At 39.1% G+C, this 24,791-nt stretch overlaps 1 pseudogene; it reads right to left on the reverse strand.

The window, feature by feature from the left end:
• Window positions 1–986: 986 nt before the first annotated feature.
• The window catches only part of LOC114101734 (thioredoxin-related transmembrane protein 1 pseudogene), a 35,510-nt pseudogene continuing 11,705 nt past the window's right edge, over window positions 987–24,791 (reverse strand).

The following is a 24,791-nucleotide window of genomic DNA, read 5'->3' on the forward strand; positions in this document are numbered from 1 at the left end:
AACAATAACAAAAAATACTATTTATCAAAACATGATAATGTTCAAGAAATTATCACCCAATTTGAAAAATGAAAAATGTAATTCATAGCAAATTTAAAAACTACAAACCATACACTGAACAGACAGGGGGAAAAAGTAATAAATCTTTATAGAAATCAAGAGAACACTGTGGAATTATAAAAACTTCCTAAATAAGTAGTATATTCTGTATTATCATATATAATAAAACACAGTTTAATTAAGATAGTGTTTATTTGTTGCATAATTTTAAAACAGGACATTTTGGACTTTATCTCTAAAAATATCAGAGTTATTGTTGGAATATATATTTCTTAAAACAATAAGTGAAGTTCTCATTCATGGGAAAAAATTTTTTCACACAGAGAAACCAAGAAATATTATATCAACCTGGGTGTGGTGTTACACCCCTTTGATCCCAGCTACTCAGGAAACTGAGGCAGAAAGGTCACAAGTTTGAGACCAGCTTGCACAATTTAGTGATACCTCATTTCAAAATATAAAAATAAAAAGGGTTGTGGGTGTAGCTCAGTGATAGCATTTGCTTAGCATGTGCAAGTCCCTAAGTTTCATTCCCAATACTGCCAAAAAAGAAAAATTATTTTCTCTCGAGTAATCTTCTTAAATACCCCAATAAAACAATACTGAGGGAATGTAATTTTTCAACTCAGTATTGAAACAGCTTATTATCATAAAACATATACAAATCTTATTGTTGGATACCAGGATTTTCCCAAAATTAAAGAATTATTTAAACCACCATGCTGTTGAAATCATATTTCAAGCTTCTCTATCCAGCACTTTAAGTTTTAGAACAATGACTTTTCAATCTAATGACAATCTAGACAGAACCCTACAATATATAAGCAATGATCAGAATTCTGTTTTTACTAAAATCATAATATTAAAATATCTATAGAAATGTACTTGGGTTTGTCTGTGGTTAATGACAGACCCGCACAGCGTCATCACGTGGCATTCTGTGCGAAGGGTTTGTTTTTTACTCTCAGCTTCCTCTTCAGAATATCTTTATCAGCTTCTTGTTCTTTTTCCACTTTTTTCAAAGGTTGATGAAATTCCTGTAATAATATTTTTTAAGTGTATGTCTGTGATTTGTGCCTTTTTGAAGAACAAAGGCAATTTGCCACAAATACACAGAATTCTAATTACAGTCCTGAGAGCAGAGTGAAAGCAGAACCATATGTGATCCCCAAACCACTAATCCAGGGTCTTTGGTCAAACAGTGATGACAAATCCTGATCCACACAGATAGCTAGTGGACAACCTGGACCAAGCCAGGATAAAATGTGTTCTACTCTCTCCCACTCTTTCTCTAAATTTAAGAAGGACTTCATAAACTTGTCCTTGGGCTCTGATAGGCACCTACGTTCACCATCTCTACAATGATAAAGAGTAGGAAGAAGAGTTACGTCCACTCAGTCCTCTCTGCTCTGGGACATCCACTTTTGCAACATGAACCTCAAGATCAGCTCCCCATCCAGCAAAACTTTTCCCATTCTGGTTGAAGAGTTTGACAAGCACAACGTCTCGGAGCCTAAGTTGTCTCCTTCCAGCGACTCTCCAGTTCTCATCCATAATGACATGCACACTGCTCCACCAGCTGCAGATCCAGCGAGTTCCCCCACCCCACCCAAAGCAACAGCATCGGGGGAACTGCAAGACTCTTGGAGTACATGTTGGTGGCTCCCATTTTTTAACTTTTTAGGGACCTTCCATACTGTTTTCCATAGTAGTTGTGCTCTCTTCTCTCTCTCTCTCTCTCTCTGTCTCTCTCTCTCTCCCAGGAATTGAACCCAGGGGCACTAAACCACTGAGCCACCTCCCAAGAAGTCCTTTTAATTTTTTATTTTGAGACAGGTCTTGCTAAGTTGCTGGGGGCCTTTCTAAATTGCTGAGGTTGGTTTTGAACTCATGATCCTTCTACTTCACCCTCTCAAGTTGCTGTGATTACAGGCATGTGGTGCCCAGCTAAAGCTCCTGAGTCTTAACATGGCCTGTTAAACCCTAAATGATGTGCATCTGCTGACTTTCCAACCTCCAGGTGATCCAGTCTCCACCCTGCTCATTAGGTTCCTGCTACACTGATCAGCTTTGGCTCAACTATAGCATGTTCTCCTGCTTGTGGGCTTTTGCATGTGGCCTTTACTCTTTCTCTAGAATGCCAGTCATCCTATTAGTCAGCTAGTTTATGTAACAAACAACCATAAAATCTCAGTGGCACACAACCTGAAGTATTTATCTGTTTACTCATGTTCTTTGGGTCAGCAGGAATTTGTCTGATCCAGTTTGGGCTCAGCTCCACACTGTGGGTTTGGTCTGGCTCTCTTCCATGTACCCTCTGTTCTGCTGGGATAGCATTCTGCCTGGGGAGTGTTCTCATGGCAGAAGCTGAAGTTCCCAGAGAGACAGGCAGAACCACACGTTGCCTCTCAAGGACTAGGATCGGAACAGCACGGTGCCACTTTTACCCATGTGCCACTGATAGGGAAGTGAACTCCCCCGGTGGAGGGCGGTGCAGGGGGGGAGCAAATGTTTGAGTAGATTTTGGTCCACACATCCTCTTTCCATGCTCTACTCCCCAGCTTTGCCCTACCTCTGCTGCTTGTCACAGATACCTCACCTCAACCATCACTTCCCCAGGAAGCTTGTTTTTTTGGTGTTTTGTTTTGTTTTTGTTTTGTTTGGCACCAGGAGACTGAACCCAGAGGCACTTAACCACTGAGCAGCATCCCCAGCCCTTCTTCTGTCTTACTTTGAGTCAGGGTCTCACTAAGTTGCTTAGGGCCTTGCTAAATTGCAGAGGCTGGCTTTGAACTTGGGATCCTCCTGCCTCAGCCTCCCCAAACCAGGACGTCTCTTTGAAGCTCCTCTTCCCACACTAGTTTGATTCCTACTGTTTGCCTCAACCCTGATTTTTCCTTTTATGAAACTCATCACTTTTGGAGATATTTAATTTCTTTATCTCCTCCAGTATCTGTGAACTGTTGCTATTTCAAAATAGTGGGTCAGAACAATAATCATGTTTTAGTGGCTTAAAACAAACCACATTTTATTCTCATTGTTCTATGGGCTGGATAGGCACTTCTTCAGCTGAACTTGCTGGGTTCACTCATGTAAATTACAGTCAGATGATGGCAGTAAGAGCTGCCTGAGCCACTGTAACCTCATTCAAATGACTAGAAGTGCTGACCGAGGGCTGGCATGCACCATTTCTCTTCCATAGACCTTCATTCCCCCAGGAGGCTAGACCAGCATCCTTACTTGGTGGTCTCAGCTAGCAGCATTCCAAGAGAGTGCCAGCAGAAACGGACAGCCTAATTTTGGAAGTTATGCAACATTGCTTCTGCCATATTCTGTGAGTCAAATCAAATCACAAGGCTAGCCTAGCTTTAGGGAGTGAAGACAAATATTATACCCTTTAATGGGAACGACAGCAAAGTAAAGGTCAAGTTTACTGTCATTGGCTGAATGGTGTCCGCCAGATTCATATGTTGAAGTCCTAACCCTAAGTAACTCAGGATGTCACTGTATTTGAAGATAGGGTCTTTGAAGAGGTAATTATATTAAAAATGAGCTCATTAGAGAAGGTCCTAATCCAATATGCTGGTGTTCTTATAAGAAGGGGAGAGGAGTATGCTGGCAGGTACAGAGGGAAGAGCACGTGAAGACACAGGGAGGAGAAGGCAGCCATTTGTGGGCCAAGGAGAGGTTATAGAAGAAACCAACCCTGCCAACATCTTGACTTTAGATTTCTGTCCTAGAGAATCAGAAGAAAATAAATTTCTGTTGTTTCAGTCACCCACTTAGTGGTATTTTGTTATGGCAGCCTTAGCAAATATGCTTACAGAGAGAGGAGGAATTGTTGCAGCCACCCTAGCAAACAATCTGCCATCCTCCCAAGACCTCATTCTTGTGGCCAGGGTTCTGTTGTTCTTGTGCATCATCAGTCTTCAGTAAACATTTCCTATCATTAGGCCTGTTTTTCAAGGCAAAAGACGAAAGAGAAACAAGAGCAGATGGTGAAGCATCAGAAAAATATGAGAGAACCCAAGAATGTTTGTGCCAGGAAAGCAAAAAGAGAGGATCTTGGGAAGAAATCTTTGGAGATCTCAAGGAGGGTGAGAACTGAGAAAAAGCTATTGTGTTTGACAATTGTTAACTAGCACACTAAACAGTGTACAATAAGTGAGGGGTTGAAGAAGCTTGAAGGGAAGAAAACAGTGCTGGCCAAAGAGAACTTGAAATTCTTACCACTCAGGGCTGGGGTTGTGGCTCAGCGGTAGAGCGCTTGCCTTGCACGTGTGAGACCCTGGGTTCAATCCTCAGCACCACATAAAAATAAATAAGTGAAATAAAGGTACTGTGTCCAACTACAACTAAAAAATAAATATTTTTTAAAAAAGAAATTCTTACCATTTATTCATGTGGTTTAAAATATTTTACCATAAGACTATATCCACATGCAAATTTTTTTTAAAACTTACAGTATTTTTAAAGAAAGAAATTAAAGAATTTAATTAAATTAAAGAAATAAATTAAAAATTCCTCTTTTTTCTTTTCTCCAGTTCTGTGAACTGAACCCAGGAATGCTCCACTACTGAGCAACATCCTAACCCTTTCTTATTTTTTAATTTTGAGACAGGGATCTGGATAAGTTGCTAAGCTGGCCTCAAACTTGTAATTCTTCTGTCTCAGCCTTCCAAGTAGCTGGGATCGCAGTATGGTCCACCCAGCTAGAAATACCCACTTTTAAAAATTGTAATGCATGCCCTCAAACATTGTTGGAGAGTGCAAAATGGTGCAAACCCTTTGAAGCACAACTGGACAAAAACCATCAAAATTACAAATGTAGTAAGTTTAATGTCAATAAAATTTTTTTAAAAGTTTTAGGGCTCGGGAGGTAGCTCAGTTGGTAAAGTGCTTGCCTACGTGAGTGAGGCCCTGAGTTCACTCCCCAGAACGTTCCCCCCACCCCCCCACCCCCGCCATACATATAAGTTTCAAAGGTATCAACTTTTTATATATACTCACAAGCAAATGATTCTATGTATCAAAGGATAGTTGTTACAGCTTTATATGTTATAAACCAAGTTGGGAAATAATCCAAATGTCTTCCTATAAAGTATGAAGTGTGGTTAAATAAACTGTGCTACATGGGACTGAGGATGTGCTCAGTGGTAGAGCACTTGCCTAGCATGCATAAAGCTCTGGGTTGAATATCCAGCACTGCAAAACAAACAAACAAACAAACAATAAAAAATAAACAAACTGTGCTAAGGCCACAGAATGGAATCTCATGCTGCTGTTTAAAAAAATGATGAAAGATTTCCAAGATAGATTAGGTGGAAAAAAAAAAAAAAACAAGATGAAAAGCAGTTGTATGCTCCCTTTATATAAACAAGGAGACAAAAGGAGGGTATACTTGTCCCTATATTCATATTTATTTAATTTGTTTATGTTTGCTAATAAAAATCTGAAGGAATGATAAGCAAATAGTTGGTTATATAGAGAGAAGGGGGTAGGTAGGGACAGAGATGGGATTATTCTAGATTATGTTCTCATTCATATACACAATTTCATTAGATCCTTACAACAAATCAGAGGCAAGTGTTATTATCCCCATGTACAGATGCAGATCAGAAAGTCATTTGTTACGGTCTGGATCTGGAATGTCCCCCAAATACCCATAGTTGAAGGCTTGGTCTCAAGCTGTTATTGGAAGATGGTGGTGGAAAAGTTTGGGAGGTGAAACCTAGTTGAAGGAAGCAGATCATTGGGGTGTGACTTTGAAGGACAATTGAGGCCCTAGCCCCTCCCTCCCTCTCTCTCTCTTTCTCTCTCCCTCCCCACCCTCTGCTTTCCAGTCACACTGAGCTGAGCAACTTTGCTCTACCACATGTTCCCCACCAGGATGTTCTGCCTTACCACAACCCTAAAAGCAATGCGTGCTGCCAGCCATGTACTGAAACCTCGGAAGCCATGAATCAAAATAAATCTATCCCTTAAAGTTGTTTAGCTCAGGTATTTTGTCACAGCAACAGAAAGCTGACTAATACACTTACCCAGTTTACCAATTTACACAACTGGTGAACATGGAGCCAGACACTAACTTTACTCTCTGCCTGACTCTAAAATCTATACTGCATCATTTTTCAAACTGCTCCCTGAGCAAACACAAGTCCCTGGTTTTCAGATTTATTATCTATTATAAATAAATAAGTGTAGAATAATCAGTAGTCATACCCAAACATTTTTTAAGGTGTTTATCAAATACAAAGAACTAGAGATTGGGAGATTTTTGTTGTTGTTTATATAAACTGGTTTTACCAGAAGTTTGTCTTTGTTTATTTGTTTCTTTGTTGGCTTCCTGGCTTTACAGATATCTGTTTTGGAAGAAATAAGTGGAGAAGGGGTTGGAAACATAACCTGCTTTATATGGTACATACAGTTGCTTTAGGCAAGATTTTTTTTTTTTTTAAGACTTTTGAAGTTTAAGTTTTACTGCTGCTTAGCTCCAGGACATGTTGTGCAAGTAAGTAACTAGAACCAGGCACAGTGGCCCAGCAACTCTAGAGACTGAGGCAGGAGGATTGAAAGACTGAAAATTCAAGACAAGACTCAGCAACTTAGTAAGGCCCTAAGCAACTGAAGGAGACATGTCTCAAAAAAAAAAAAAAGGGATGGGGAAGTGGCTCAGTGGTAAAGCACCCCTGGGTTAAATCCCCAGTACCAAATAAAAACAAAACAAAAAAAGTAAATGGCTAGAGGTATAGATGTTGCCAAATGGCTGAGGGTTCTTTTGTTCAATTCAGGAGAAGTCATAAATGGGCAAAGTGCAACTCCCTTAATGTTAGCTGCTCTGGGCTTTAAGGGCCATTGGTTTTCCTCTCAGTGTTCACAGCTCTACCTGTTGCTCTTCCAGCAGCCAAAGCTAACAGCTCCTTCTTCACCCAGGGTCAGCAGCTCTCCCAGCAGTACTTCCTACAGCTCCCAGCAGCTCTCCACAGCTGTCTGACTGCTAGCTGTCTTCAGGGCTAATAGTGCTGGGTTTTATCAGCTCTGGCTTCTGATAACTCTCATTACCAACTGACCTCAGTGTTACCAGCTCTTAGTGCAACTAGCTTAGCCTGCTCTTTTCAAGATAGAAATCACAAATAGGCAAAATAAGACCACCCAAAATAGGCTTTATTAGGATTTATATGCAGCATAAGGGGTAAGAGTACAGGGAGGGAAGCTTACTCCAACTGATCCAATGGGGTAAGAGGAATGCTGTTTATGTAGACAAAAAGAGTGGGTCTCTGTAGGTACATAACGTTCCATCTGCTAACAGATGTTATTATAACAAAAATAAGTATGTTATTATTGTCTATTTTATATGTTTTCTCTGTAGCCATACTGGCCTGCACAGGTGCACATAACACTGAATGTCATAATCCTGAATGTTAAAATCTAAAAAGATTAAAATTCCTAAAATCTAAAAAAAATCAAAATTTTGAAAATGTAATTCTGGAAAAAACAATCTTAACAAGTTTTTGTTGTTGTTGTTGTTGTTTGTTTGTTTGTTTGTTTTAATATTGGGGATCGAACACAGGGGCATTCTACCAATGAGCTATATCTCCAGCCTTATTTATTTTTTATTTTGAGACAATGTCTCACTAACTTGTCCAGGCTGGCCCTGAACTTGCCATTCTCCTGCCTTAGCTTTCTGAGTCACTGGGATTACATACATGCACAACCACATGCACCACTTGGCTTTTTATTTACATTTTTAAAAGGGATTTATTTGACACATTAAAAATAGGGCTGCATACTTCATCAGCCACTTTGCACAATAAAATAGGCAATGATAACATATTTATTTTTGCAAGTATAAATGTTCAGATATACTAACACAAAGGTATAACAGTTATGAGCAGATAGATGAACTATATTCATAAAAAATAGGTCAAATGCAAATGGCCAACATATATATATATATATATATATATCATATAAAAATGTTCAATACCCTTAGCAATCAGGGAAATGCAAATCAAAACTACTCTGAAATTTCATCTCACTCTGGTTAGAATGGCAAGCTTCAAGAATACAAGTCATAATAAATGATGGCAAGGATGTGGGGAGAAACAAACACTTACACATTGTTGGCAGGACTGCAGGTTAGTGAAGTCACTTTGCAAAGCAGTATGGAGGCTTTTTAAAAGATTAGGAATGAAACCACCACATAACCCAGCTATTCTATTCCTTGGTATTTATCCAAAAGAGCAGGAATCAGCATAGTACGGTTATACCTACACTCCAATGTTTATAGCTACACAATTTGCAATCATCAAGTTATGGAGCGAGCCTAGGTGTCCATCAATAGAGAAAAGGATAAGGAAAATGTGATATATGTACACAATGGAGTTTTACTCCACCATAAAGAAAAATGAAATTATGGCATTTGCAGGTAAATGAGTGGAACTGAAGAACACCATGCTAAGTGAAATAAGCCAGTAAATCAATGGTCAAATGTATTCTTTCATATATGGAAGTGAGAGAGAAATAAGAAAATTTTAAAAGGAGAGATTTCATAAAATCAGAAGGGAGAATAGTAGAGTAGAAGGAGGGGATAAAGGAGGAGGGAGAAAGGCGGGAAAGAGGAGGAACTTACCAAGTGAAAATTACCAAATTACATGCTCTGTGCACGTATGAATATATCATGATAAATTCCACTTTTAGGTATTGCCGGGGCCCTCTCATCTCTCAGCCATGGACGCTAATTAAGAAAAACCAGACAAGGAGTGATGGGGGATGAGGAAAAGATAAACACACACACACAGAGAAAAAAGGTGGGGCCAAGTGGGATACTGCTCTCTGATGGAGAAACAGTGACTCAGAGAGATAATTCAGCATGTTTATTATATAGGTTTCATCAAAAGGTTATTTGTGGGAAAGTTTTAGCAAAGCATGCAATCTGAAGACACAGGACCCATAAGACATTGGGGTCATCTTGTTATGCTCAAAATCCTCCATCCCTGGAAGTTGGTGCCTGAATTCAAGGTCCTGATTAATAACTCTGAGCCTTTGTACAGAGTTTCCTGGGCTGACGTCACCACAGCAACTGGGCTATCTCAACCTGAACTTTTACACAGGCAGTTCCCAGCACAAGCACAGCGAGTCAGCAAGACTATGATTCAAATCACTACTCTCCATAAGGTATAATTAGAATTAAGTAAATAGAAGGAAGACCAGTAGAAGAAGGGATCAGGGGGAGGGAAGAAGGAAGGGGAAGGGAAGTACTGAGGATTGAAACAGAGCAAATTATTAAATGCATTTGTGAATATGTCAAAAGGAACCCCACTCTTATGTATAACTATATGGCAATAATAAAAAATTTAAAAAGAAATAGGTCAAAAAGCAAAATATATAAATGCATACCACTGTGGTTCTTAATTGTGTATGCCCAGCTTTATAACTGCAGTTATCGGAAATACCATGAGACAACCTAAGTCTTTTATGAGATCTATCAAAAACTTACAATGGGGGACTAGGGTTCAATGGGATAGCACTGCCTAATCTGTGTGAGGTCCTGTGTTTGATCCCTAGCACTACAAAAAAAAAAAACCCAAAAAACAAAAATACCCACAGTGGGTCACTGCCACATATCCATTTGCCTAAGGAGCCAAGTCCAAAGGCCACAGCTGAAAACATGAGGAGAACACTGCCTCCCCCCTCTCCACCCCGCCCCCCCCGCCCCGGGTTTGCTCCCTCTAGGCCCCAAGTCCATTGGAGGGTACCCACCCACATCAATGGTGGATCTTCCCCACCCAATCCACTCAGACTAATCTTTATACCAGGCTTCAAGGTATCTGTTCTGCCAAACATGAAGAAAATACCCTGTGTATAACCAAAGATGCACTAATACCTTTCCCAGGATTTGGCTTTTTACCCCTGTTATATATCCTTCTTTGTTTTCCCAAAGGGAATTGTGGTTTGGGGGATTTGGGGTTTCAGGATTTCAACATTCAGGATATTAATCTTTTTGGATTATGATTTGGGGGGATTTTAGATCTTGGAGCTTTTGATCTTTCAGGATTTCAACATTTGGGATTATGGTATTTAGGTTTGTGTCTTTCAGGATTATGATTTGCAGCACTTGGGCCCAAACCCACAAGACTTTTCCCAGCTGGTAAAAATGGAGAAATAGGGAGTAGTTGCTTTTCCCAAAAACTGGTGACTCCTGTTTCTATCACAGTGACTTCAAATGCCAGGACCACACAAAATTGTTGTCCTGATTCCAAACCACCTAATGAATGTTTTGCCCTTGTTTTGCAGCAAAATAGACCTCTCAGATGGCCCCATAGTCCCTTAGTCCCTTTGTGGTCCCAGTATGTCTAGACCAGACCTTATGATGCTTTTGTTCTGGAGGTCAAACCTCTCCTTATCACAACTATGGAAGATGAAGTGAATCTTAACCACGACCTTGGCTGGAGTCTTACAGAACTTCCAGTTTTGTTTTGTTTGTTTGTTTTTGTTGTTGCTTGGTTGGTTGGTTTTTAGTATTGAGGAATTAACCCAAGGTTGCTCTACCACTTATCTACATACCCAACCCTTTTTTATTTTTATTTTGAGACAGGGTCTAGCTAAATTTCCCAGGCTATCCTTGAACTTACAATCTTCCTGACTCAGCCTCTAGAGTTGCTGGGATAACAGGTGTGCCCCACCACTCCCAGCCCTTTGTAGACTTAAGGAGAAATAAGAACCATTGTAAACTGAACACCAAAAAGAGAACTAGCAATGGAATGTGTCCCCCAAATTGCCCAGTCTTTGTCAGCATCAAAGCAAGAATCTGAGTGTGCTGGCTAGTAAAATGGTTTGTTGACTGGGTGAAGGTGTCTCCCCATTTTCATTCAGTAATGCTTAGTTCATTAGTTTGACCATTCATTTGTTCATTATTCACTCATTCATTCACATTTATTTAGCCAGATATGGTATGAGGCACTGGGATTACATAAGAAGCAACCTCTGTCCTCAAGCAGTTCACAGTCCAGTCATGGTTCTCTCCCCTGCCAAGGTCACGAACTGGAAACTGCTTCCTCTCCTCTCACTTTGGTGCACAGAGGTCAGATTGTAAGTAGCAACTCCAATTTCTGCCCCACAGAAATGCTGATTGTCACTGGGAAACTGCTTTAGTACATTAGCCTCTAATTTAAGGAAATACTAAACTAAAAATAGTTATCTTATATAGTTTGAAATGTTTTTTTTATCAAATGCTTTTGTTTTTATTGGCGCATTATAGTTGTACATAATGGTGGAATTTGTTCTTACATATTCATACATGCGCACAATGTAACAATATAATTTGGCCAACATCATTCCCCAGCATTTCCCTTCTCCCTCCCCTTGAAATGTTTGCTTTATAATGAAGGCAACTAATCTGAGCCTCCCAACATACCTGGGTAGAAATTACTGCTCCTTTTTATTTCTTTTTTTAATATCAGCTTTATCGAGATACAGGTCACGCATTTTATCGACTTAAAGTACATGGGGACAGGGAGATGTAACTGACATGTAGCTCAGTGGTAGAGGACTTGCCTGGCTACACAAGATTCAATCCCCAACACAAAGAAGGAAAGAAGAAATGAAGTAAGGAAGGAGAGAAAGAAAAGAGAAGTATATTTTGGGCTGAGGATATTACTCAATGTAGAGTGCTTGCCTAGCATGCACAAGGCCTTGCTTTTGATTCCCAGAACCACAAAATAATAAGCAACAACAATATATATATATATATATATATATATATATATATATATATATATATAATAAAGTATACCAGGCAGTGAGTTTTAATGGAGTTTTTAATTTATAAGCATCACAACAATTTTAGGACATTTTTATTACCCCAGAAAGAAATATCGTACCCATTAGCTATATCTGTCCTCATAGATTTAACTACTCTGTACATTTCATATAAATGGAATCATGCAAGATGTGGCTTCTTCATTTAGCAAATGCCTTCAAGGCTCATCCATGTGGTTGCAGGTGTCTGCACTCAATCCTTCTGTAGCATTGTGTGGGTGTACTGCAGTTGGTTTATCCACTCATCAATAGGTGGTATACTTCATCACATAAGGGAAGAAAATAAAGCAAACAAGTGCTTGGGTTGGAACCATTGAAGCCCAGATCTCCTGGCTCCTGATTCAGTGCTCATTCTGCCACTGGAGAAGAGATGTCATTGGAACAGAGTCCTGAGGAATTCCCAGAGAGAGGGGAAATCAATTCAGGACAAGTGGGCCCCTTGACTTATTGATGGAAAAGACTTTCAGCATGTGCCAGCAGAGGCACAGAGATTTATTTAAAAGTGCAAGGAGAATTCAAGGGAGAATGCAGGCCATCTCAAGAATGAAAGATGCTTTGGAGTTCTCAGGTTCTTCTTTTAAAGGAAATTTTGTAATGGTTGGGTACAAAAAGGTACATAAAGAAGACATCAGTCTGGTGATCACAAATGCTTTATGGTGGTCTGGCCATTCTCAGGATCCATAAGCTGACATGGGCTCCATTATTTAATCAATAGATAATGCTAGAAAGTCCCCTAAATTATATTATTTCTTAAAATATTGTCTCTTTCTTTGCTTCATATATTTATTGGTGAACAAATTAACAGGGCACAAAGTAGTTTTTATAAGTGAGTGAATTTATGGTACCTCTAAGACTTACAAATTTCCAAGAAATTTAAGAGTTACAGTCTTGGGGGAGAGACTGGCCTAGGGAATAACAGGCCTAAAAAAGTATGCAGAACTTTAAAATTATATTTCCTTATCCTTTCTTCATGTCTCCTTTCTACCTTTTTAAAAAATTTTTTTCCATCCTGCTTCAATTCTATTAAATACACTAGGTCCTATAATATTAAAGTACATATTCATTTCTACGTTTTAAATAAATGTGAGGGCTGGGGATGTAGCTCCGTGGTACACTGCTTGCTTAGAATGCATGAGGCCTTGGGTTTGAAATCTAGTACTGCAACAAAACAAAAATCAAAACACACCTAGGAATTTTTGCAAGAGGGAATGAAACTAAGAAATGCAAATTCAGTAAAGACTAAACTGCCTTTGCTATTTCTGTTTGAGAGTTTTTCCCACTTTAAGGGGGGAAAACATTTCAAGGGTGAAAAAGAATTTGATAAAAAATAATTCTTTGCAGAACATAGACCTCGCTATTGCCCATGCCCCCTTCTCTAGTTCTGTGTCTCTTCTTTATTGAGCCCTCTGTATGAGTCATTAGAATGGGCTTGTGAGACTAAATAGGGAAGAGAGGTGGGAGGGAAAGGGAGAGAGAAGGGAAATTGCACGGAAGATGGAAGCAGACCCTCATCATTATACAGAATACATATATGATGATGTGAGGGGGAAAAAAAAAGAAGTGTGTCACATTAGATTGGGTAGAGAGAAGTGATGGGAGGGGAGGGGAGGGGAAGGGGGGATAGGAAGGACAGAAGAATAAAATAGACACTAGTAATGCTGTATGTATATACGTGACTGTATGACCAATGTGATTCTGCAACCTGTACACTCAGAAAAGTGAGAAATTTTTTAATCAAATTATACCCTATTTGATTAAAAAAAATTAAAAAATAAACATTGGAAGCATATGTTAAAAAAAAAATGGGCTTGTGGGAGCTTAGAGAACTGGAGGAAAGAAGTTCCTGATTATGAAAGTAGTACATTGGAAATCAATAACCATCACAGTTCAGATTCATTTGGAAAGCATAGGCTCTAGAATCCACAGGCCATGTGAAAATGTTTATAAATTCATCCTCATTACCCTTGTCTCCCTAACAGTTTTATAGATGCAGATGAGGCCCTTGAATGGGATGATCCTAGTGGAAGCTGCTGTAATAAAGATAATAAAATTGAATAAATTAACTCAGAAGCATTGAGATTAGATGCCAGCCTAGTAAGCCAGGCTAAAAGAAGGAGTTTGAAATAAACAAGAAAACATTGTGAGAACCTGCTGTGCAAAATGTTACACTGAGGTTTCAACCTCAGTGAGTTCTTTGCAGTTCATCTCTGACTTCCTCTTTTTGTTTCTGGTTTGCCTTTCTTTATGGGGGGGAGGGGTCTTATTCCAGTTCCCCAGTTACCTAACTAGCCTAAAACTGGGCAGTCCCACCAGCCAGTACTGTCCCTGTCAATAATGTCTTCTCCTCTTATACACGTTTCAGTGTGCTAAGATGTAATTCTAAATATATTTTGACTCCAATGGAGAATGTTAGCTCCTATTCTATTGTAATGCTCTGTTATGGTTGGAAAATACTGAGTCACACAAAAGACTACTTGTGTACAATGTACCTCCTGTAGGAAAGGGAGCTCCAAAGGAGAGGCGAAAGGCTGTGTGTGTGTGTGTGTGTGTGTGTGTATCAGACAATTTCTGAAAGGACTAGAAGTAAGACATCAAGGTCTACAAAAAAGTGTTGAGGGGGGCAGCGGTGGTGCTGTGGCTCAGTGGCAGGGCGCTTTCTTAGCATGTGTGAGGCACCTCAGCACCACATAAAAATAATAAAGGTAAACAACAACAACAACAAATGTTTAAAAAAAAAAGTATTAGGGAGATCTGTACCCCTGATTGGGGAGGAGTGGATGACCGTGGGCACTTTTGAGGATGGACAAACCAGGAGTTGAAGAGCAATACAGATAGATAGTATGACTACATTAGCTTAAAATTTTTGAATTATATGTCTCCAGGGATATATTCAAACTTAGAAAAATCATAGAGACTAGGGAAGAATAGTGTTACCATAGATTAGGTAGAGGGAAGTGATGGGAGGGGAGGGGACGTGGGGATAGGAAAGATAGTAGAATGAAGCAGATATTATTACTGTATGTATATATGTGACTGTATGACCAATATGATTCTGCAACATGTATACTTAGAAAAATGAGAAATTATATCCCATCTATGTATGACATATCAAAGTGCATAAATGCATTCTACTGTTTAGCTAATTAAAACAGGTTAAAAAATTAAAAGAAAAATCATAGAGAATCTGAGTGTGATGGCACATGTCTGTAATCACAGTGACTGGGGCCGGAAGCTCACGAATTCAAGATCAGACTCAGCAACTTAGGCCCTAAGCAATTTATCAAGATCCTGTCTCAAAAAAAAAAAAAAAAAGAATACAAAGTGCTGGGGATGTAGCTCAGTGATGAAATGCTCCTGGGTTCAATCTCTAGTACCAAAAAAAGAAAAAACATGGCAATGATAAGCACCAAGTCCTGGAGAGTTGTTACCTCTGGGTGACAAAGCAGAACATTCAGGGAGAGGCACAGGAGGGAACCCAGTGATATCAATCAAGTTTTGTTTCTGAAGCTGAGTGGCGTATACACCAGTGCCAGGGATCCTGTATACATAACGGTATTTTGTTGTTGTTTTAATTTCAAAGTTTCAATGACTATGAAGTAAACATTGATAGATAAAACCCTCATGTACAAAAGCTCTTGAAGGCCTTCAATATTTATTGTAGGAAGAGGTGCTTGATCCCAAGGCCTCACACATGCTGAGCTTAAGCTCTACCCTTGAGCTATCTCCCCAAAGTCCTCCCCCCACCTCTCTCTATATATAAATATTGTGGTCAAAAATACACAATATAAAATTTACCATTTAAACCACAGTTGGCATTCTTTTAATGCTATGACACATGACAGGTGAGTAGGGGAATGATACCAACTACCCTAGAAACCAAGATGGTTCGTGTGTGATTTTCCTGTTCTGCCAGTGTTTTGAAGGGATCAGAAGGAGCATTCTCACAAAGAGAAAGCCTTCCCCATCTTGGAGAACCCCAACAAAAAAGCTAAGGACCCAGCAGAGGTGCCTTCTGTTAGTGGACACTGTGTGACCCTCCACATCATTATTTTATTATTATTTTAATTCTCTGAGGAAGTCCAGAGCTTAAATAAGAAATTATGAAGACATTTCTCCTTATGTTTAAATAAAATGACTTAAGAAAGCTACCTTTATAGAAACAAATGTGCTCAGGAGCTCCCTTCTCTGAAGAGATGTTTCAGGATGTAAGTCTGTGAGGGAAGGTGTGGCTGTGTGGCTAAGCTGGCTAGCTACGAATGCAGAGTGGACTGTGCCAGAATTTTTGTTAGAATAATTGCTTTTTTTTTTTAAATCAGGGCCCTTCTTTAAATTTATTTGTTGTTGTTGTTGTTGTTGTTGGTGTTGTCGTTAGGGATTGCTCCCAACAGTGCTTTACCACTGAGCTACGTCCCAGTTCTTTTTAATTTTTTTTGTATTTTGAGAGGGTCTCACTAAATTGCTGAGGCTGGCCTTGAACTTGTGATCCTCGTGCCTCAGCCTCCTGTGTTGGGATTTCAGGGATGTGCGATCATATGTGGCTGCTTCAAATGTCTTAAGGCCTTGAGTGGTCTGGCCCTGACCCTATTTTCCCCATAAGCCCTGTTATGCATGATTTTGTTGGAGATGAGCTTTTTGAAAACTACAGACTTGTACAAAATCATATGAAATACATTATTTATATACATTTTTATATGTTCTAAATATATAATTTTTTAAAATTTAAAAAGGCTGCAAAGGAAAAATACTCTAGGTATGAGAATTATGTGTTTTCTACTTTCTGAGCTGATATCAACTAGGAGTTAGGCCAATTGAAATGGCTTAAACAATAAGGAAAATGTATCATTGAACACAACATGAAGTTCCAAACACAGGGTGGCATATGTAGCATGGCACATTGATGTCATCAAAGAATAAAACACTCTCTATCTTCTCCTCTGCCCTCCTCAACACCTTAGCTTTCCTTGTTGGCTTGTGTTTTCATGGTTACAATGTGGTTGCCAGAACTCAGAGGTCACACTGTCACAAAACTGGATTCAAAGGCAAAAAGAAGTTTTTGCTTTTGTAGGGATTTTTTTTTTTTTTCATTAGGGAAAAAACATTTCAGAAGTTCCCTACAGATTTCCCATCAAGTCCCTGTGCCACATTTGGATCACATGGCCATGCTCTAGTTTTAAGAGTAAATAAGTATCTAGCATTTCCACCCTTTAGAGGAAAAGGCAGCTCTCCAGTAAGGGACACTCACTGGGAATGCTTTTGGGCTGGCCCCTAGCATTGTCACCTGAGGCAGTAGGTAACCAGACAGGTCTGTCTGTCAACAGAGTTTATGCTTTAACCTCTGTTCCATGATATCACCTTTGAGATTCATCCAGCTCTTAAATTACCCTTCCATCACAAACACCGTCATAAAACCACACCCCCACGCTCACCTTGTCCCTTCCCACCTCCTATCTTTGCACACCGAGTTCCCTCAGCCTGGAATTCTGTCCCTTTCTACATTGTTTTTATGCACGAAATCCATTCTCAATGGTGTCATTCAAACACCAATTTTTCCACTATTGCGACTCTTCTCTCTGATCTCCCAGTATAGAGGAGCTCCCCACACTCAACAAATCCAGTGAACTGAGTTGAACTGTTTTGCCCTCTCGGTACAGAGGTATGTGCCTGTGATTCCAGATACTAGGAAGGCTAAAGCAGAAAGATTTCAAGTTCAAAGCCAGTCTGGGCTGGACAACTTACTAAGACCCTGTCTCAAAATTTTAAAAGGAGTGAAGTTAGTAATAAAACACGCCTGGGTTCAAATCCAGAACTGAAAAAAAAAAATTAACATTATCTGTTATCTATTTATACAGTGTTTTCAATATAAAAAAGGGTTTGTCCCCAAATCATGCAGGTAATTTTTCTTAAAATTAGTTCTTTTTGGGGGGTGGGGCTGGGGTTGTGGCTCAGCAGTAGAGCGCTTGCCTAGCACATTTGAGGCCCTGGGTTCGATCCTCAGCACCACAGGAAAATAAATAAATAAAGATATTATGTCCAACTAAAAAATAAATATTTTTAAAAAATTAGTTCTTTTCATCTTCCAAATTATTTGGGTGACTATTTTGAGTCTCAAACACTAAATACTTTAACTGTTAAGCACCGGTCTCTATGGAGTTTTAAACTGCTTCTCAAAATTAGCAAAATGTTAATAATTACTAAACCTAGCTGATGGGCACTTAGGGATTCATATACTACTGTACTTTTGCATATATTTAATAAATTAAAAATGAGTTGGGATAGGACTTCTGGTTTCCAGTTCTGCATGTACGGAGTCTGGAAGTCACCACTGTCCCAATAGCAAGTAAAAAGCTGAACACACTGAAAAATCACATCTTCTTTGAACTATATGAGAGATGAAGACTCGGGGCAAGCGGCTGCTCCCAAGATCAGACAGATAGACAGGTGAACGCAGAGCGTGAGGTCCAGGTCAGGAGTGGAAATGTGGCAGGAACCACTGAGGGGCAGGAAAACTGCACTGCACTTGACGAATGACTAGAGGCTCAGTGCAGACACATCAGAAAATTAAGAACTCTGAAGGGACTCAGTCATGCCATGGGGACCCCACACTTTTGTGAGTTTTACTTCCTGGGGCTCAACCGAGTTCTCACAGTAAATATTGGAGAAAAATCCCCATGTGTTTCTCAAGAGGGGAAATGGAACCATTTCGAAATACACCATTAGCACTCTGTGTCCTTAACAAGGTCCACCCTAGGAAAAATACTAGTTAACCAGAAGCTAACTTGCTGGGATATTACAAGAGCCTAACTGACCTGGGGGAAAGGAAATACCCAACTCCAGAACCAGACATGGCAGTAATGCTGGAATTATCAAACTGGGAATTCAAAACAACAGTTACTATGGCAAGGGCTCCAGAGTGACCTGGAGTTGGGTATTTCCCTAATTAATAAAGTAAATGGCATGCAAAAACAGATGGGCACAGTAAGCAAAGAGATGGAAATTCTAAGAAAGGACCAAAAACCAATATGAAGATTTAAAAATACTGTATCAGAAATGAAGACTACCTTTGATGGGCTAACTAGTAGAGTGGACTAGGAAAGAATCTCTGAGCTAGAGAATGGATCAACAAAAAACTCCCAAACTGAAAAACAAAGAGCAAAGACTGAAAAAAACAGACCAGAATACCCAAGGAATCTGGGAAAACTACTACAAGAGGTGTAACATATGGTAATAGGAATACCAAAAGGAGAAGAAAGAAACAAAGAAATATTTGAAACAATATTGACAAAGTATTTTCCTAAATTAATGTCAGACTCCAAACAACCAACCCAGAGAACACCAAGGCAGGATGAATGCCCCCGCAAACCCCTCCAAACCTATTGAGGCATATCATTTTTTAAATAGTTTTCCATGAGATTTATTACTATTGATGTTTCAGTAATGTTTGTTTTCTCTCTCTCTCTCTCTCTCTCTCTCTCTCTCTCTCTCTCTCTCTCTCTCTCTTTCTTTCTTTTTTAGTTATTGGTGGACCTTTATTTTACTCATTTATTTATATGTGGTGCTGAGGATAGAACCCAGTGCCTCACACATGCTCAGCAAGCGCTCTATCACGGAGCCTCAACCCCAGCCCCCTGAGGCATATCATTTTTGATTTATAAAAAAAAAAATTAGATTCCTGAAGAATCCTATATATGGATGATAGATAGATATACAGAGATATACAGATACAGTTATATATTTATACCTACATCGATACACACACATCATATATGAAACATGTGAATCATATCCAACTTCTTTTTTTTAATATTTATTTTTTAGTATTAGGTGGATACAGTATCTTTATTTTATTTTTATGTGGTGCTGAGGATCGAACCCAGTGCCTCACACATGCTAGGCAAGCACTTTACCACTTGAGCCACAACCCCAGCCCTATATCCAACTTCTTAGAAATCATGCAAGCAAGAAGAGTGGTGTGAGAAAAAATAAAATCCACCAACCTAAAATTCTGTACCCTGAAAAATTATACTTCAAAGGTGAAGTAGAAATACTTTCTCAGATAAACAAAAACTGAGGGAATTTGTTGCTAATAGTTCTGCCCTACCAGAAATGTTAAAAGAAGATCTTTAAAGGAAAGGAAAATAATCCAAGAAGGAAACTCAGATCTGCATTTAAAAAGGAAGAACATTAAAGAAGGAATAAGTGAAGATAAAATAAAAACTTAAAGCCTAGTGCAGTGGTGCGCACCTGTAATACTAGCAACCTGGGAGGCTAAGGCTGGAGAATTGCAAGTTCAAGGCCAGTCTTAACAATTTTGGGAGACTATCTCAAAAAAAAAAAAAAAAAAAGGCTAGGGATGAAGCTCAGTGGTAGAGAACTTGCCTAACATGTCAGAGGGCTTGTGTTCAATTCCCAGTACTGCCAAAAAATAGAAATAGGGATAGCAACAATGTATTTGATTGTGTACACTTAAGGTATACATGCTTATAGGAAAGTGAAATGAATGACAGCAATGATACAGGGGACAAGAGGGAGGAAATAGGATTATTTTGTTATTATAAGGTCCTCACAAGCCCACAAAGAAGTATAGTGCTATTTTTGTCCCTGTCCCCTCACCCTCCCACAACCCCACACTGCCACCAACGAACCCAGGAATCTCTACCACTCATATTCCCAGCCCATTTAATTTATTGCATTTTAGTTTTGAGACAGGGTCTTGATTTGTTGACCAGGCTGGCCTGAAATTTGTGATCCTCCTTCCTCTGCCTCCTGACTTGCTGGGATTACAAATGTGTGCCACTGTGCCCAGCCAGTATAGCCTTATTTGAAAGTGAACTGGAAGCCGTGCGTCCTAGGGCACGTCTGCAATCACAGCAACTCAGGAGGTGGAGGCAAGAGGATAGTAAATTCAAGGCCAACCTTGGCAACTTAGTGAGACCCTGTCTCAAAATAAAAACTAAAAAGGGCTGTGGATGTGACTCAGTAGTAGAGCATCTCTAGGTTCACTCCTCACTCGGGGATGGGGTGAGAAAGAAAAGAAAATAGACTTGAATTGTTGTGAAGGTACATTGCAAACCACTTTACAAAGTTTTAAAAAGTAAAATTGGTATGCTAAAAAAAGGTGAGAAAAAAGAATCATAAAATATTCAAGTAAGATCACAAGAAGGCAGAAAAAGAGCAGAATACAAAAATAATTCTAAGGGATAGGCATGTAGCTCAGTGGTAAAACAATTAACTGTGGTGCAGAGAGCCTGTGTTCAGTCCTCAGCACTACAAAAAAGAAATAAATAAAAAGAACAAAGACAGCAAATGCAAACCAATAACAAATATGGCAGATATCCATTCAACTAAACCAACAATTCCTTTGAATAGCAATGATGCTAATACACTAATTAAAATTATAGATGACCCAAGTTGCTCAAAAAAACAAGATATATCTACATGTTGCCTACAAAAAAGGAATTGGATCTTCATGCTGCAAAATATTTGAAGCCTGTGATTGTGTACTTAGAAAAACATAATGGAATTCAGATGTTACATGTGGGAAATTAGTCTTCAGGAATTTAGACACAAAATCGGCAAGCATTCTGGTAGGATTTTTTTCTTTGCTTCCCCCAGATTTAAGAATCGATGGGGAAAACATACATTTGGCAAAAGGGTACCAGCATGTGTGAACACAATCCAGCTCATCGGTAATGTTAAAGCTCTTGTTGTTGATATACATTTGTTTTCTTTAGATTGGAAACTTCTGTAGTCACATTTGGTCTTTTTCAGGTAGTTTCCAAATGTGATATTTTCACATTTGCTCAAATAAGCTGGAGAACTTTCATTTTAAAAATAAAACAGCTAGGCGTGGTGGTACACACCTGCAATCCAGCTACTCAGGAGGCTGAGGCAGGAGGATCACAAGTTTCAGGCCGGCCCGGCAACATGGAAAGACCCTGTCCCAAAATAAAAAAAAAGGGGGGGGGGGGGCCCAGATACAGAGGAAGAGCACTTGCCTAGCACAGCCCTGGGCTGGAACCCCAGTAACAACCAAAAACCTATTAAGTAGCTTTGGCAGAGCTGACAATAAATTTTAGCAACAACAGTTAACCAGTAGCAAAATTACCCAAAATTATTTTAGATCAGATAAACTTTACTATTTTAAGGGTTCTCAGGATTTTCCTCTTTGTGAAGTTCTGTCTGTTCTCAGTTAAAATTCTGTCTCCTCTGTGAAAACTTCAAGATTGAGGTTTTTGTTGTAAAAACAACAAAAACAATTTTATCACAGTCTTAGCCAGTTCATATTGAACTCTTGCTATATGGAGGCAACCGATTAAAAATCGTAAGAGTAATCGTAAGAGTGTGACTTTTCCTGCTCGTATTCATCTGGGAAGAGTTTTAAAAGTAGAATCCTAGAGCTCCCCTACAGATCCTAACTTGATAATCATGACTTGGGCCTTGAAATCTGTACATTAATATGTGTTCCTTGAGATTCTTCAGTACAAGCCAATTTGGGAAACTGGGTGAGCAACTTGACAACCCCTGGATACTACTGCCTGAGTTTGAATCCTGGCTTCATCACTTCTAGTATTATCTTAGAAAAGTTGTTACTACTCATAAGCCTCATTTTTTCATTTGTAATAATAACCATGTCAATCTCATAATATTGTTGTAAGGCACAAGATTTGAGGGATCTGATTTAAGAAAAATAATGGCAACAATATCTTAAATTGGCAAATTTTACAAAAATATAGGACCGTGTGAATACATTTTTAGGGCTCCTCTCAGGGACCTGAAACTTCATTAGCTTCATGGAAAATGCACCTCTGAGTAGCTATTATTTTTCTTGAGCTTAGATTTCATATATATTGTTCCATTTAATTTTTGCAACAACCCTACATAAAAAGTATTATTATTACCATTTTATAGTAGAAGAATTAAATAGAGGCTCAGGGAGTAACTGACCTGCCCTTGATTATCCCAAAACAGTGGTGATACAAACTCAGGTCTAACCACAGCCCAGAGCCTACATATAGTATCATCAGGACCACGTACCAAACATGCACACTCTGCCTTATTAATCCTCTTTCAGACAAATGACCTTGCTGAAGCTAAAGAGAGATATGAAGAGTCTTAAGCTGGCTGACTCCTCCATATTACGGAAGGTCACCATAGAGTTGGGATTGTTCTCGGCTTTGCATCCAGAATCTCAAGTTTTCTCCTTCAAGCATACTACAGCAACCAATGACTTACTCAAATTCACAAGAGGTTGACTTAGCAAATATAATGCCACCATGAACATGGATAATGGGAAAGTGCTTGCCTGACCCCAACCCAGTCAAGAGGCCAAACTACAGGTTAGAAGATAGTTTGGTGATGAGTCTGGAATCAGAAATAAGAGTGGGGTAGCCTGAGGAGGTATTTTCACTGAGCTACATGGCTACCTGAACAAATGACTATTTCTTCAGGGGAGAAATATATCTGACCATTGAATAGTGGGAGGGTGGGATGAGAAGGGTGGGGGGAGGTCAGGAATCAGAACATTGGTTCTCTCAAGAAAACACTGGATAAAAGATACGACATTTCTTTTTCTAGTCCTCATTTTAAAGCCAATCTCTATAAGCAGAGTTTGTAGGACGATTTTTGTTCTAAGTATCTAAAAACCCAACTTGACCTGGCTTAGGAAATGCATTGGTTCACAGAGCTAAACAATCACAGAGCTGACTTGGCCCCAGTATGGCCAAATTGAGGCTCAAATGATTTTCTCTCTTCCATGCATTGCTTAATTCTCAGGCTCCATGTGGAAGTAAGATGACGACGGAAGTTGCTGCAGCCTTAGAGTTTCAAGTTCAAGTATGGCATGCAAAAACAAGCAAACAAAACTTTTTTTTTTTTTTCCTTTCTGTGGGGCTGGGGATCAAACCTTAGGGTCTTATATTTGTCAGAAAAGCACTCTGCCACTGAACTACATCCCCAGCCAAAAGAAGATGCTCTTTGTGGTGACTTAAGTTTAACTGGCTTCAATTACTTGCCATCTTGGAACCATTCACAAGGTAAGAGGAATAAGACCTGCTGACTGGTGTAGGCCTGGGTCCTGTTCTGTTCCTGTGAGTCAGGGGTGAAGCCCGAGGCATTTCATAGGTTGTTGAGAGATGACTAAACAAAAGAAGATGTTTCTGGAAAGAAGGGGGATGAAGCTAAACATATGTCCACAAAACTTCATGCCTGATTCATTAACTACAGTTTACAGTGTCATTTTTCTTTGAACAATAACTGCACTGCAGTGACATCTTCCTCTGAGCATGGGTGTCCCTACACACTGTTTTACACAATGTGCAACTTCTGCCATTGACCAACTCCATGGATGGTTTAATATCCCTACCCATCATAAATGGAGAATATGCTTTTAAAAAATATATGTAAAATACAAAAATACACGAAGAACAAAAGCATTATCCACAGTCTCAACACATAAGCCTAACCACTATTTCTTAGGTATTTCCTTTGTCTTCAATGAACATGGTTTATATTTTGTCATGTTTTTTATTTACATTGTTATGATTCTCCTGCACGTATTTCTACTTTTTCCCTTAGTTATTAGTTCATAAATATTTTTCCAGATTATTACATAGACTTTATGAATATAATTTATTTTCAAAAGAAGATTTTAAAGATCATTACAAAAGTTATACATTTGTGGCAAATAATTCAAATAACAGAGAAGTGTATAAAGTCAAAAAGTAAAATTCCCAGATTTCAAAAATATGGACTAAACTCATACTAAAATCGCCACCTCTTTCATAAGACCTTCAGAAGAGATTTTTTTTTTTCAAAGATCTGAGAGCCAGGCATGGTGGAACACATCTGTAATCCCAGAAATTTGGGAAGATCATAAGTTCAAGATCAGCCTGGGCAATTTAGTGAGACCTTGT

The sequence above is a fragment of the Marmota flaviventris genome, chromosome 15, assembly GCF_047511675.1.
Source record: "Marmota flaviventris isolate mMarFla1 chromosome 15, mMarFla1.hap1, whole genome shotgun sequence".
NCBI classification, from domain to species: domain Eukaryota; kingdom Metazoa; phylum Chordata; class Mammalia; order Rodentia; family Sciuridae; genus Marmota; species Marmota flaviventris.